Genomic DNA, 15,138 nt, shown 5'->3' with positions numbered 1-15,138 from the left:
AGTGAGAGTCCGTTTACAAGGAATCACTTACTAATTTTCTGAAAGACATTATTGACAATTTCATCAGTTAATCCTTGTTTGTCAGGTATGATCACTATACTTGTATCATCAGCGAAGAGAACTAACTTTGCCTCTACATGAATATAGAATGGAAAGACATTAATATATATTAAGAACAAGAAAGGACCCAAGACCGACCCTTGTGGAACCCCATTCTTGATAGTTCCCCTGTTTGAGGAATGTGCTCATCTTTGCATATTACGAGAACTGCTTATTCCAACTTTATGCACTCTTCCAGTTAGGTACAAATTAAACCATTTGTGCACTGTCCCACTCATGCCACAATACTTGAGCTTGTCTAGCACAATTTCATGACTTACACAATCAAAATCCTTTGAGAGACCACAAAAAGACCTGTGCGTGGTGTTCGGTTATTCAGATCATTCAAAATTTGATTGGTGAAAGCATATATGGCACTTTCTGTTGAAAAACCTTTCTGGAAACCAAACTGACATTTTGTTTGTACTTCATTTTTACAGGTATGTGAAGCTATTCTTCAATATACACTCCTGGAAATTGAAATAAGAACACCGTGAATTCATTGTCCCAGGAAGGGGAAACTTTATTGACACATTCCTGGGGTCAGATACATCACATGATCACACTGACAGAACCGCAGGCACATAGACACAGGCAACAGAGCATGCACAATGTCGGCACTAGTACAGTGTATATCCACCTTTCGCAGCAATGCAGGCTGCTATTCTCCCATGGAGACGATCGTAGAGATGCTGGATGTAGTCCTGTGGAACGGCTTGCCATGCCATTTCCACCTGGCGCCTCAGTTGGACCAGCGTTCGTGCTGGACGTGCAGACCGCGTGAGACGACGCTTCATCCAGTCCCAAACATTCTCAATGGGGGACAGATCCGGAGATCTTGCTGACCAGGGTAGTTGACTTACACCTTCTAGAGCACGTTGGGTGGCACGGGATACATGCGGACGTGCATTGTCCTGTTGGAACAGCAAGTTCCCTTGCCGGTCTAGGAATGGTAGAACGATGGGTTCGATGACGGTTTGGATGTACCGTGCACTATTCAGTGTCCCCTCGACGATGACCAGAGGTGTACGGCCAGTGTAGGAGATCGCTCCCCACACCATGATGCCTGGTGTTGGGCCTGTGTGCCTCGGTCGTATGCAGTCCTGATTGTGGCGCTCACCTGCACGGCGCCAAACACGCATACGACCATCATTGGCACCAAGGCAGAAGCGACTCTCATCGCTGAAGACGACACGTCTCCATTCGTCCCTCCATTCACGCCTGTCGCGACACCACTAGAGGCGGGCTGCACGATGTTGGGGCGTGAGCGGAAGACGGCCTAACGGTGTGCGGGACCGTAGCCCAGCTTCATGGAGACGGTTGCGAATGGTCCTCGCCAATACCCCAGGAGCAACAGTGTCCCTAATTTGCTGGGAAGTGGCGGTGCGGTCCCCTACGGCACTGCGTAGGATCCTACGGTCTTGGCGTGCAGCCGTGCGTCGCTGCGGTCCGGTCCCAGGTCGACGGGCACGTGCACCTTCCGCCGACCACTGGCGACAACATCGATGTACTGTGGAGACCTCACGCCCCACGTGTTGAGCAATTCGGCGGTACGTCCACCCGGCCTCCCGCATGCCCACTATACGCCCTCGCTCAAAGTCCGTCAACTGCACGTACGGTTCACGTCCACGCTGTCGCGGCATGCTACCAGTGTTAAAGACTGCGATGGAGCTCCATATGCCACGGCAAACTGGCTGACACTGACGGCGGCGGTGCACAAATGCTGCGCAGCTAGCGCCATTCGACGGCCAACACCGCGGTTCCTGGTGTGTCCGCTGTGCCGTGAGTGTGATCATTGCTTGTACAGCCCTCTCGTAGTGTGCGGAGCAAGAATGGTGGGTCTGACACACGGGTGTCAATGTGTTCTTTTTTCCATTTCCAGGAGTGTATTACTTTCTCAAAAATTTTGGATAAAGCTGTTAGAAGGGAGATTGGACGGTAATTGTTGACATCCGATCTATCCCTTTTTTTATGCAAAGGTATTTTTCCCTCGTTCTGCTTGGCCATTGAAATTGCTACACCAAGAAGAAATGCAGATCACAGACGGGTATTCATTGGACAAATATATTATACTAGAACTGACATGTGATTACATTTTCAAGCAATTTCGGTGCATAGATCATCAGAAATCAGTACGCAGACAAACCACCTCTGGCCGTAATAACGGCCTTGATACGCCTGGGCATTGAGCGAAACAGAGCTTGGATGGCGTGTACAGGTACAGTTGCCCATGCAGCTTCAACACGATACCACAGTTCATCAAGAGTAGTGACTGGCGTATTGTGACGAGCCAGTTACTCGGCCACCATTGACCAGGCGTTTTCAATTGGTGAGAGATATGGAGAATGTGCTGGCCAGTGCAGCAGCTCGAACGTTTTCTGTATCCAGAAAGGCCCGTAAAGGACCTGCAACATGCGGTCGTGCATTATTCTGCTGAAATGTAGGGTTTCGCAGGGATGGACTGAAGGTTACAGCCACAGGTCGTAACATATCTGAAATGTAACGTCCATTGTTCAAAGTGCCGTCAATGCGAACAAGAGGTGACCGAGACGTGATCCCATACCATCACGTCGGGTGATACGCAGCGATGTCACGGATGCGAACACCATGATGCTATAAACAGAACCTGGATTGTAACTTCCTGGCAGATTAAAATTGGGTTCCGGACCGAGACACGAACTCGAGACCTTTGCCTTTCGCTGGCAAGTGCACTACCGACTGAGCTACCCAAGCACGACTCACGCCCCGTCCAGGTTAGCAGAAGAGCTTCTGTTAAGTTTGGAAGGTAGGAGACGAGGTACTGCCAAAAGTAAAGCTGTGACGACGGGGCGTGAGTCGTGCTTGGCTAGCTCAGTTGGTAGAGAACTTGCCTGCGAAAACCAAATGTCCCGAGTTCGAGACTCGGTCCGGCACACAGCTTTAATCTGCCAGGAAGTTTCATATCAGCGCACACTCCGCTGCAGAGTCAAAATCTCATTCTAGAACCTGGATTCATCCGAAAAAAAAAAAACGTTTTGCCATTCGTAGGCGCTCCTGTCTGTGATGCAGTGCCAAGGGTAGCCGCAGCCACGGTCTCCGAGTTGATAGTCCATGCTGCTGCAAACGTCGTCGAGCTGTCCGTGCAGATGGTTGTTGTCTTGCAAACGTCCCCATCTGTTGATTCAGGGATCTAGACGTGGCTGCACGATCCGTTACAGTCATGCGGATAAGATGCCTGTCATCTCGACTGCTAGTGATACGAGGCCGTTGGTATCCAGCACGGCGTTCCGTATTACCCCCCTGAACCCACCGTTTCCATATTCTGCAAACAGTCATTGGATCTCGACCAACGCGAGCAGCAATGTCGCGATACGATAAACCGCAATCGCGATAGCCTACAATCCGACCTTTATCAAAGTCGGAAACGTCATGGTACACATTTCTCCTCCTTACACGAGGCATCACAACAACGTTTCACCAGGCAACGCCGGTCAACTGCTGTTCGTGTATGAGAAATCGGTTGGAAACTTTCTTGATGTCAGCACGCTGTAGGTGTCGCCACCGACGCCAACCTTGTGTGAATGCTCTGAAAAGCAAATCATTGGCATATCAACATCTTCTTCCTGTCGGTTAAATTAGGCCTCTGTAGCACGTCATCTTCGTGGTGTAGCTATTTTAATGGCCAGTAGTGTATTATGTTAATGCACGGCTTGATGAAACGGGCACCACACATTCGTACAATTGTTTCGCCTCGATCGCCAATGGAACCGCCTTCTTCAGCGTGGATGCCCATGAAAGGCAAGGTTCCAGGTTCGAGTCCCAGTCTGACACACAGTTTTCGTCTGGCAGGAAATTTCAAGGCAGTGCACACTCAGCTTAATGTGGAAGACCTCTTCTCTACTCCGTTTATCTGGTCAGGTAGTTGAACCTAATTGCAAATGGAAATGATGCATAAACTCTAGTTAAAAACAAGCCACTAATAGTACTTTAAAAAGTTCATGGTATCTACGTGGACCATAGATTTATCCTCTTGTTTTTAACTTGATTTTCTCCTTGACTTTGATTACCATTTAGAATATTCTCATGTGAACATGCTCATTGCTCTATGGCCCAATGGCAATCACAATGTTGAACAGGTGATAAATACTTCGTTCTCGATTTTCAGGTTATATCTACAGAAGGGTTCAAAAAGGGTATCCACTGTTTAAAAGTCCATAACTGACAAACTAATTGACGGAATTATCTCATCTTTGGTAATGTAATAGTTTGTAGTTCCAGCAATCGCCACACAAGCGAATGTATTGCGTTGTTTTGTTTTGTCGCCTGATAGTGTTTTGTTCTTAGTTGCGACTAGTTACTCGAGTAAACACGGCTGGCGCAAGGCTTCCATTCGATGAAAGGAAGTCAGTTTTGAAGTGGTATTTTATGTAAGAAAACATTAATGATGTTCGCCGGCCGGGGTGTGCGAGCGGTTCTGGGCGCTACAGTCTGGAACCGTGCGACCGCCACGGTCGCAAGTTCGGATCCTGCCTCGGGCATGGATGTGTGTGTTGTCCTTAGGTTACTTAGGTTTAAGTACTTCTAGGTTCTAGCGGACTGATGACCTCAGAAGTTAATGTCAGAGCCATTTGAACCATTAATGAGGTTCAACGGCAATGGTGAAATGAGTATCAGAGTTACCGACACGTTTAACGATTCGTCGCATTCGAGACAGACTTGAAGCCGAAGCCTGTGTTAAAGATGTACACAAACAACTATCTGGACGACCTGCAACAGTAACAAGTCCAGCTGACTCCCGTCGTGTGTTACAACAGTTCACTCGCTCACCACAGAAGTCTGTGAGACAGTGTGCCCGTGAAACTGGAGTGAGTCGTTCAAGTGTTCGGCGAATTTTGAAGAGAGCAAAGTGGAAGTGCTGCATGCCACGATTGATATACGCAATTAACGAGGACGACCCAGATTTTAGAATGGCGTACTGCAAGTGGTTTACTAACATGGTGCGCAACGATGAAGAGTTTGCAGAGATGATTGTGTGGTCTGATGAGGCACAGTTCATGCTCAATGGTACAGTAAATCGCCACAATTGCATCTAATGGGCCGCCGAAAATCCGAATGGCCTTGTCCATAAAGCCGTGAATTTGCCAGGAGTAAAAGTGTGGTGTGGGTTGTCTTACCGGGACTTGATTGGGCCATTCTTCTTTGGCGGCACAGTTACCCGTGAGGTGTACCTTCAGAAGCTTCAGACATCATTTTACCTGCCGTCCGAGACTTGTATGGAGACGGAAGAGTTTAGTTTCAACAAGATGGTGCCCCAGCCCACTACCAAAATCGCGTTAGGCCTTAGAGGTGCTGTGGACTATCCACCACGTTCCCCAGACCAAACTCCTCTCGACTTTTACCTGTGGGGAACACTTAAGGACGTCGTTTATCGACAAAAGCACATTCGATGAACTTCGAGAATCCATCGTACATTGGTGTGCAAATATCCAACTGAACACGTTGCAGTCAGTAGTTCGTGCTGCAGTTTGGCGGCATCGTTTGTGTGTGGACGTTAACGGTGACCATTTCTAACACCTACAGTGATATCCTTAAGTTGGACTTTAAGCTACACTTTCACCAAAAATAAGACAACTCCGTCAGTTAGTTTGCAAGTTACGGACTTTTAAACAGTGGATACATTGTTTGGACCCCTGTGCAACTAAGCAAATGCAGTTTCGTTGTAAGAAATAACACATCTTCAGCCGCGGTCAAATACAAAGTCAAATGTAGCGTTTCAACTTACAAGTTCTCCTGTTATACTTCCTGCTCTTGTTAAGTCCTACAAGCTTAAAAGGTTTTTGATGGTGCTGAACGAAACTCATACGGTATTTATTGAAAGAATACACACCGCCATTTGCCGGGGGATTAGCCGAGCGATGTAAGGCGCTGCAGTCATGGACTGTACGGCTGGTCCCGGAGGAGGTTCGAGTCCTCCCTCGGGCATGGGTGTATGTGTTTGTCCTTAGGATAATTTAGGTTAAGTAGTGTGTAAGCTTAGGGACTGACGACCTCAGCAGTTAAGTCCCATAAGATTTCACACACATTTTAACATTTTGAACACAAAGCCATTTGACTGTGTGTTACTGTATTTTTCTTCTGTACAATCTAGATGTCAGCTTTCACGCCATTATCCAGCATAATGTTCTCTTGCCGTGTACTGTGCCAGGATCAACAAATACACAGCTCAACAAATTTGCTTAACATTGATACGAGTATAAATGTCACTAAATTAACGGCTTTTGTAGGAATGCAGCGCACTGTTGTATAGTATCTGTTTACCCGCTTTGGGCTGCTTTTACCAGCTACGATCTGCCTTCTGTTCGCAGGTTACTTCAAAGAGGTCCGACTGACTGACATTCGCCCCATCTGCGCCTCTGCACCCCAACCGTCGCACAGCCATCTCTCAGGGAATACTCCTCCCATCATCTTGTTATCAATCGTTATGTTTGTGTACAGTATTGTTGCTCGTTGATGACATTTTTTTATAATAATAATTAATTCCAAAACATATTCTCACTCTTTTTATTTCACCTCTTTGTTCTTTGGTACCCTTTAAAGCAATGTTGTCTGGAGTTTGTTAGATCAATTCGAAGTACGTTACGTTTCATCAGTGTCTCACGTTACGATACAACTGGTATTTTTGTTTTGGCACTTACCGTACTGCTATCGATGTGCATCGTGAGAAATGTCGGTATCAGCGTGTGGAATGGCGTGGAGAGAAAATAATACTTCACTACCACTTTAATGAGAATTATAATTTGTGTGCCTTATACGAGGAATACATGTACAGAAGTATAAATTGAGAGCTTTACGTAGAATATTACGAACGTATCAGGTAATCTGCAACCTATGCAAGTAATATGGCTACGTGCCCAGGCAGAGGCGTATTTAGGCCTCTGCAGTCTAAGGAGCTGCCTAGGACAGAGGAATTTAAGGGGCTTCTTATTTTAAGGGGTGATTTATAAGCTGTTACTTTATTTCATAACATCTTATCACAGCTCTTGACAAGACTTTACTTACAACGAAATTAATATGAATAACAGTGGCAACAATCTGCTGAAATTTCATGAACGATCTACTCGGGCAACGCAAAAAGGACAGGTTCTATAATGAAGGCTTTCACGGAAGGTGTTGTCATCACTTAACACTTCCGGACTGAGATGCGTTGGTCCATACATAAAACTCTCCCCTGACGTTTCGCCTTCGGAGGATACCTTCCGCAGTCGAAGGTGTAACCTCAGGGGAGAGTTTTATGTATGGAGCAACGCATCTCAGCCCGGAGGTGTTATGTGATAAGAGGACTGGTTCTGTTTTTGACATGACGTTAGGTCGTGAGACTGTGACCGTCATTCGTTACCGTGCCTTCTCATGTGGCGTACGATGGGAAGACAAATCTCGTTCCTTCGTGATAGGAGAGGCCCCCAACACTGTCTTAAGAGTAGCCAGTTCAGGCACTCAACAATTCCCTTCCAAACTTGAAATCCAAAGAAAATACCTCCACTCATTCAAATTGCCGGACATTGGCTGGCAGTTCAATTTGAACTGTAAACAGTGCAGTTGTCTGGTATTAGTATTAATCATATCTACATCTACGTGATTACTCCGTTATTCACAGTAAAGTGCCTGGCAGAGGGTTCAATGAACCACCTTCAAGCTGTCTCCCTACCGTTCCACTCTCGAACGAGCGCTTAAATTTTTCTGTGCAAGCCCTGATTTCTATTATTTTATAGTAATCGACATTTCTCCCTATGTAGGTAGGTGCCAACGGAATGTTTTCGCAGTCGGAGGGGAAGACTGGTAATTTAAAATTCATGAGAAGATCACGTTGCAACGAAAAACGCCTTTGTTTTAATGATTGCCACTCCCATTCACGTATCATGTCTGTGGCACTATCTACCCTATGTGGCGATAAAACAAAACGAGCTGCCCTCTTTTGTGCTTTTACGATGTCATCCGTCAGTTCCACCTGATGCGGATCCCACACCGCACAGCAGTACTCCAGAATAGGGCGGACAAGCGTGGTATAAGCAGTCTCTTTGGTAGACCTGTTGTACCTTCTAAGTCTCCTGCCAATGAATCGTAGTCTTTTGTTTGCTCCACCCACAACATTATCTATGCGAACTTTCCAATTTAGGTTATTTGTAATTGTAAGTACTTAATTGAATTTACAGCCCTCAGATTTGTGTGACTTATCGCGTAATCAAAATTTAGCTGATTTCTTTTAGTACTCATGTGAATAACTTCACACTTCTCTTTATTCAGGTTCAATTGCCACTTATTGCACCATACAGATATATTATCTAAATCATTTTGCAATTCGTTTTGGTCACCTGATGACTTTAAAGACGGTAAACGACAGCATCATCTGCAAACAATCTAAGACGGCTACTAAGGTTGTCTCCTATATCGTTAATATCTCTCTCTCTCTCTCTCCTCCCGAACAGGCCGTGAAGGCCCAACGGCACTGACCGGCCGCCATGTCATCCTCACTCATAGTCGTCACTGGATGCGGATATGGAGGGTCATGTGGTCGGCACACCGCTCTCCCGGCCATGTGTCAGTTTCCGAGACCGGAGCCACTACTTCTCGATCAAGTAGCTCCTCGGTTTGCCTCTCAAGGGCTGAGTGCATCCCACTTGCCAACAGCGCTCGGCAGACTGGATGGTCACCCATCCAACTGCTAGACCAGCCCGACAGCGCTTAACTTCCGTGATCTGACGGGAACCGGTGTTACCAATGCGGCAAGGTCGCTGGCATATCGTTAATATAGATCAGGAACAGTAGAGGGCCTGTAACACTTCTCTGGGGAACGCCGGATATTACTTCTGTTTTACTCGATCACTTTCCGTCTGTTACTACGAACTGAGACCTTTCTGACAGGAAATCACGAATCGAGTCACACAACTGAGGCGATACTCCGTAGGCACGCAGTTTGGTTAGAAGACGCTTGTCATGAACCGTGTCGAAAGCATTCTGGAGATCTAAAAATATGGAATATATTTGACATCCCCTGTCGATAGCACTTATTACTTCATGAGCATAAAGAGCTAGTTGTGTTTCACAAGAACGGTATTTTCTGAATCTGTGCTCACCAAGTATCAGTAAATCGTTATCTTCCAGGTACTTCACAATGTTCGAACGCAGTATATGTTCCAAAATCTTACTGCAAATTGACGTTGGTGCTATGGGCCTCTAACTCGGCGGATTACTCTTACATCCTTTATTGGGTATTGGTGTGACTTGAGCAATTTTCCAGTCTTTAGGTACGGATCTTTCTGTGAGTGAGCGGTTGTACACATTTGCTAAATACGGAGCTATTGTATCGGCATACTCTGAAAGTAACGTGACTGGTATACAATCTGGACGAGACTCCTTCCCTTTATTAAGTGATTTTAGCTGCTTTGCTTCACCGAGGATATCTACTTCTACTTCTGCATCATACTGCTCAAGCCACCTATTGGTATGTGGCGGAGGGAACCTTCGATACCACTATCTGATCCCTCCAACCCTATTCCACTCACGAATAGTGCGTGGGAAGAATGATTGTCGATAAGCCTCTGTATTTGCTCTAATTTCTCGAATTTTCTCCTCGTGGTGATGTATGTGGGGGGGAGGGGAGGGGGGAAGTAATATGTTGTCTGACTCCTCCTGAAAAGTGCTGTCCCGAAATTTCAGTAGTAAATTTCTCAGTGATCGGCTCTCTTGTAACGTCTGTTTAGCATCTCCGTAACGCTATCTCGCCAGCTAAACGACCCCGTGAGGAAACGCGTCGCTCTTCGTTGGATCTTCTCTACCTCCTCTATCAGTCCTACCTGATAGGGATTCCGGATAGATGAACAGCACTCAAGAATCGGGCGAAAAAGCGCCTTATAAGCTACTTCTTTCGTGGATGAGCTACATTTCCTTAAGTTCTTTCCATGAAACTGAGTCTTGTGTCGGCTTTCCCCACTATCTGTTTTATATGGTCGCTCTGGGTAGTTATGACTTGTATTTTACGGCAGACGCTGTTTTCAGCCGTTTGTCACCAATAGCGTAGCTGTACAGTAGTGGATTTCTTTTCCTATGTACACGCAATATGTTACATTTGTTTTCGTTCAGGGTCAACTGCCAGAGTCTGCACCATTCATCAATTCTCTGTAGGTCGTTCTGCAAATTCTTACTATCTATTACAGTTGCTACTTTGGTACAAACAACTGCATCATCTTCGAATAGCCTTAAAGAGCATCCCACGCTTTCTACTGGATCATTTATATATATTACGAACAGCAACGGTCCTACCACACTTCCCTGTGGTACTCCGGACATTACCTTCACGTCTGTCGATTTAGTTCCGTTACTGTATGTTTCTAATCTCGGCAGTTGTTCTTCATTGGAATTCAAGAATATTTACTTCGTCTTCTTTGGTGATCGAGTTTCCGAAAACCGTGTTTATTAACTCTGCTTTAGTGGCTATGTCATCAGTGAATTCACTGTTGTTATCGCGCAGTGAAGGTATTGATTGGGTCTTGCTGACTCTCGTTGTTTGGCGTTGGTATTAGTGAAAGTGACTGTCAGGGAAGGGTAGTCGTTACTGGTACCAGAAACTCGTAAATGTCAAGACGTTAAGGAAAAGGAAAATGTGACAAAGAGTGAAAAAACCGATGTACTATTTAAAAATCAAACACATCCAACTAGTTCCAGCTCGAGCTCTCCTCTAGAAACATCACAGTGTAATAATGTGGAGTGTAATGATGTTGTGAACGGGATCGAAAATAGGACAGCGTGGCATTTATCTTTGACAAGCTTTTAAGTTATTGGAAAGAATAATAATGGCGCGGCAGAAATCATTTCTGTCGACCCAAATGGACGATAGTGATTTAGTTTCTGACGATAGTGCGATCTGGATAATAAATTCATTCTTTCCCGGTCTATCGCTAAACAAGGTCTACGGTACAGAATTATTACTTCTGCGATTCATACAGTCAGTATAGTGACTTTCGGAGGCACTTAAATAAAGCTTTGTTTTTCAGAACCATGAGGAGTGACTAAAAACAAGAAAAACTATATTTAGTATACTCTCAAAGTAAGGGACGTATATTTTGTATCTCTAGTTTACTGTTTACAGGGACATCACAGTTTGTAAAACCTAATGAGAGATTTGTTATTGTTGCTCTTGTGGTCTTCTGTCCAAAGACTGGTTTGATGCAGCTCTCCACGCTTCTCTATCCTGTGCAAGCTTCTTCTCCCAGTACCTACTCTAACCACATCCTTCTGAATCTGCTTACTGTATTTAACCTTTGGTCTCCCTCAGCAAATTTTTCCCCTCCACGCTTCCCTTCAGTACTGAATTTGTGATCCCTTGATGCCTCAGAACATGTCCTACCAACCGTTTCCTTCTTCTTGTCTAGTTGCACCACACATTTCCTTTCTCCCCAATTCTGTTCAGTACCTCCTCATTAGTTACAATCTAATCTTCAGCATTCTTCTGTAGCACCACATTTCAAAATCTCCTGTTCCCTTCTTGTAGAAACTGTGTTATCGTATGTTTCACTTCCATGGCTACATTCCAGATAAATACCTTAAGAAAAGACTTCTTAGCACTTCAACCTATATTCCATGTTACCAAATTTCACTTCTTCAGAAATGCTTTTCTTGTCATTGGCAGCCACGCGGAGTAGCCGTGAGGTCAAAGGCGCCTTGTCACGGTTCACGGGGCTCTTCCCGTCGAAGGTTCGAGTCCTACCTCGGGCATGGGTATCTGTGTTGTCCTTAGTGTAGGTTAGTTTAAGTTAGATTAAGTAGTGTGTAAACTGCCAGTCTACATTTAATATCCTCCTTACTTCGGCCATTATCAGTTATTTTGCTGCCCAAATAGAAAAATTCTTTTGCTATTTTAAGTGTCTCACTTCCTAATCTAATTCTCTCAGCATCACCTGCTTTAATTCGGTTTCATTCCATGATCCTCGTTTCGCTTTTGCTGATGTTCATCTTATATCTTCCTTTCAAGACACTGTCCATTCCGTTCAACTGCTCCTCCAAGTCCTTTGCTGTCTGGCAGAATTATAGTGTCAACAACAAAACTCCAAGTTTCTATTTCATCTCACGGGGGTTTAATTCCTACTCCAAATTTTTCTTTTGTTTCCTTTACCGCTTGCTCAGTGTACAGATTGGAAGTGGTACAATCTTGTCTCACTCCTTTATCAAGCACTGCTTCTCTTTCGTGCCCCTCGACTGCCATCTGGTTTACGTATAAGTTGTAAACAGCCTTTCGCTCCATGTACGAGAGCTATTCAGAAAATAGGGAACGTTTTGGCATTAAAAAAAAACTAAGTACAAGAACAGTTCAATGACCGGGTTGTTCTAATCAGAATCGACAGCAGACCAACTCCGACAACGATAGTTCAAGTATACATGCCGATGTCGCAAGCTGAAGATGAACGGATAGAGAAAGGGTATGAGGATATTGAAAGGGTAATGCAGTATGTAAAGGGGGACGAAAATCTAATAGTCATGGGCGACTGGAATGCAGTTGTAGGGGAAGGATTAGAAGAAAAGGTTACAGGAGAATATGGACTTGGGACAAGGAATGAAAGAGGAGAAAGACTAATTGAGTTCTGTAACAAGTTTTAGCTAGTAATAGCGAATACCCTGTTCAAGAATCACAAGAGGAGGAGGTATACTTGGAAAAGGCCGGGAGATACGGGAAGATTTCAATTAGATTACATCATGGTCAGACAAAGATTCCGAAATCAGATACTGGATTGTAAGGCCTACCCAGGAGCAGATATAGACTCAGATCACAATATAGTAGTCATGAAGAGTAGGCTGAAGTTCAAGACATTAGTCAGGAAGAATCAATACGCTAAAAAGTGGGATACGGAAGTTCTAAGGAATGACGAGATACGTTTGAAGTTCTCTAACGCTATAGATACAGCAATAAGGAATAGCGCAGTAGGCAACACAGTTGAAGGGCCATCACAGAAGTTGCGAAGGAAAACATAAGTACAAAGAAGGTAGCTGCGAAAAAACCATGGGTAACAGAGGAAATACTTCAGTTGATTGATGAAAGGAGGAAGTACAAACATGTTCCTGGAAAATCAGGAATACAGAAATACAAGTCGCTGAGGAATGAAATAAATAGGAAGTGCAGGGAAGCTGAAACGAAATGGCTGCAGGAAAAATGTGAAGACATCGAAAAAGATATGATTGTCGGAAGGACAGACTCAGCATACAGGAAAGTCAAAACAACCTTTAGTGACATTAAAAGTCACGGTGATAACATTAAGAGTGCAATGGGAATTCCATTGCTAAATGCAAAGGAGAGAGCAGATAGGTGGAAAGAATACATTGAAAGCCTCTATTAGGATGAAGATTTGTCTGATGTGATAGAAGAAGAAACAGGAGTCGATTTAGAAGAGATAGGGGATCCAGTATTAGAATCGGAATTTAAAAGAGCTTTGGAGGACTTACGGTCAAATAACGCAGAAGGAATAGATAACATTCCATCAGAATTTCTAAAATCATTAGGGGAAGTGGCAACAAAACGACTATTCACGTTGGTGTGTAGAATATATGAGTCTGGCGACATACCATCTGACTTTCGGAAAAGCATCATCCACACAATTCCGAAGACGGCAAGAGCTGACAAGTGCGAGAATTATCGCACAATCAGCTTAACAGCTCATGCATCGTAGCTGCTTACAAGAATAATATACAGAAGAATGGAAAAGAAAATTGAGAATGCGCTAGGTGACGATCAGTTTGGCTTTAGGAAAAGTAAAGGCACGAGAGAGGCAATTCTGACGTTACGGCTAATAATGGAAGCAAGGCTAAACAAAAATCAAGACACGTTTACAGGGTTTGTCTACCTGGAAAAAGCGTTCGACAACATAAAATGGTGCAAGCTCTTCAAGATTCTGAAAAAAGTTGGAGTAAGCTATAGGGAGAGACGGGTCATATACAATATGTACAACAACCAAGAGGGAATAATAAGAGTGGACGATCAAGAACTAAGTGCTCGTATTACGAAGGGAGTAAGACAAGGCTGTAGCCTTTCGCCCCTACTCTTCAATCTATACATCGAGGAAGCAATTATGGAAATAAAAGAAAGGTTAAGGAGTGGAATTAAAATACAAGGTGAAAGGATATCAATGATACGATTCGCTGATGACATTGCTATCCTGAGTGAAAGTGAAGAAGAATTAAATGATCTGCTGAACGGAATGAACAGTCTAATGAGTACCCAGTATGGTTTGAGAGTAAATCGGAGAAAGACGAAGGTAATGAGAAGTAGTAGAAATGAGAACAGCGAGAAACTTAACATCAGTATTGATGGTCACGAAGTCGGGCAGTAAAATAACCAATGACGGACGGAGCAAGGAGGACATCAAAAGCAGACTCGCTATGGCAAAAAAGGGATTTCTGGCCAAGAGAAGTCTACTAATATCAAATACCGGACTTAATTTGAGGAAGAAATTTCTGAGGATGTACGTCTGGAGTACAGCATTGTATGGTAGTGAAACATGGACTGTGGGAAAACCGGAACAGAAGAGAATCGAAGCATTTGAGATATGGTGCTATAGAAGAATGTTGAAAATTAGGTGGACTAATAAGGTAAGGAATGAGGAGGTTCTACGCAGAATCGGAGAGGAAAGGAATCTGTGGAAAACACTGATAAGGAGAAGGGACAGGATGATAGGACATGTGCTAAGACATGAGGGAATGACTTCCATGGTACTAGAGGGAGCTGTAGAGGGCAAAAACTGTAGAGGAAGACTGGAATACGTCAAGCAAATAATTGAGGACGTAGGTTGCAAGTGCTACTCTGAGATGAAGAGGTTAGCACAGGAAAGGATCTCGTAGCGGGCCGCATCAAACCAGTCAGTAGACTGATGACAAAAAAAAAAAAAAAAAAAAATATATATATATATATATATATATATATATATATATATAGATCTGAAAGAGCGACTGAGATACTACTTTTTCACATAGTCATCAGACACATTGAGGCACTTATCATAGCGGTGGACAAGCTTTGAA

General features: G+C 44.3%; 1 protein-coding gene across 1 annotated transcript in view; it reads left to right on the top strand.

Moving 5' to 3' along the window:
• LOC126291904 (cuticle protein 79-like) overlaps window positions 1–6,627 on the top strand; it is a 42,385-nt gene extending 35,758 nt beyond the window's left edge. Inside the window, exon 4 of the mRNA XM_049985636.1 lies at window positions 6,444–6,627. The gene's annotated coding sequence lies outside the window, so the exon portion shown is untranslated. The remainder of the gene's footprint in view (window positions 1–6,443) is intronic.
• Window positions 6,628–15,138: the final 8,511 nt, after the last annotated feature.

This window comes from Schistocerca gregaria, chromosome 9, assembly GCF_023897955.1.
Source record: "Schistocerca gregaria isolate iqSchGreg1 chromosome 9, iqSchGreg1.2, whole genome shotgun sequence".
NCBI classification, from domain to species: Eukaryota; Metazoa; Arthropoda; class Insecta; order Orthoptera; family Acrididae; genus Schistocerca; species Schistocerca gregaria.
The sequence above is the reverse complement of the archived record's forward strand: the minus strand, read 5'-3'. Positions and strand labels throughout refer to the sequence as shown.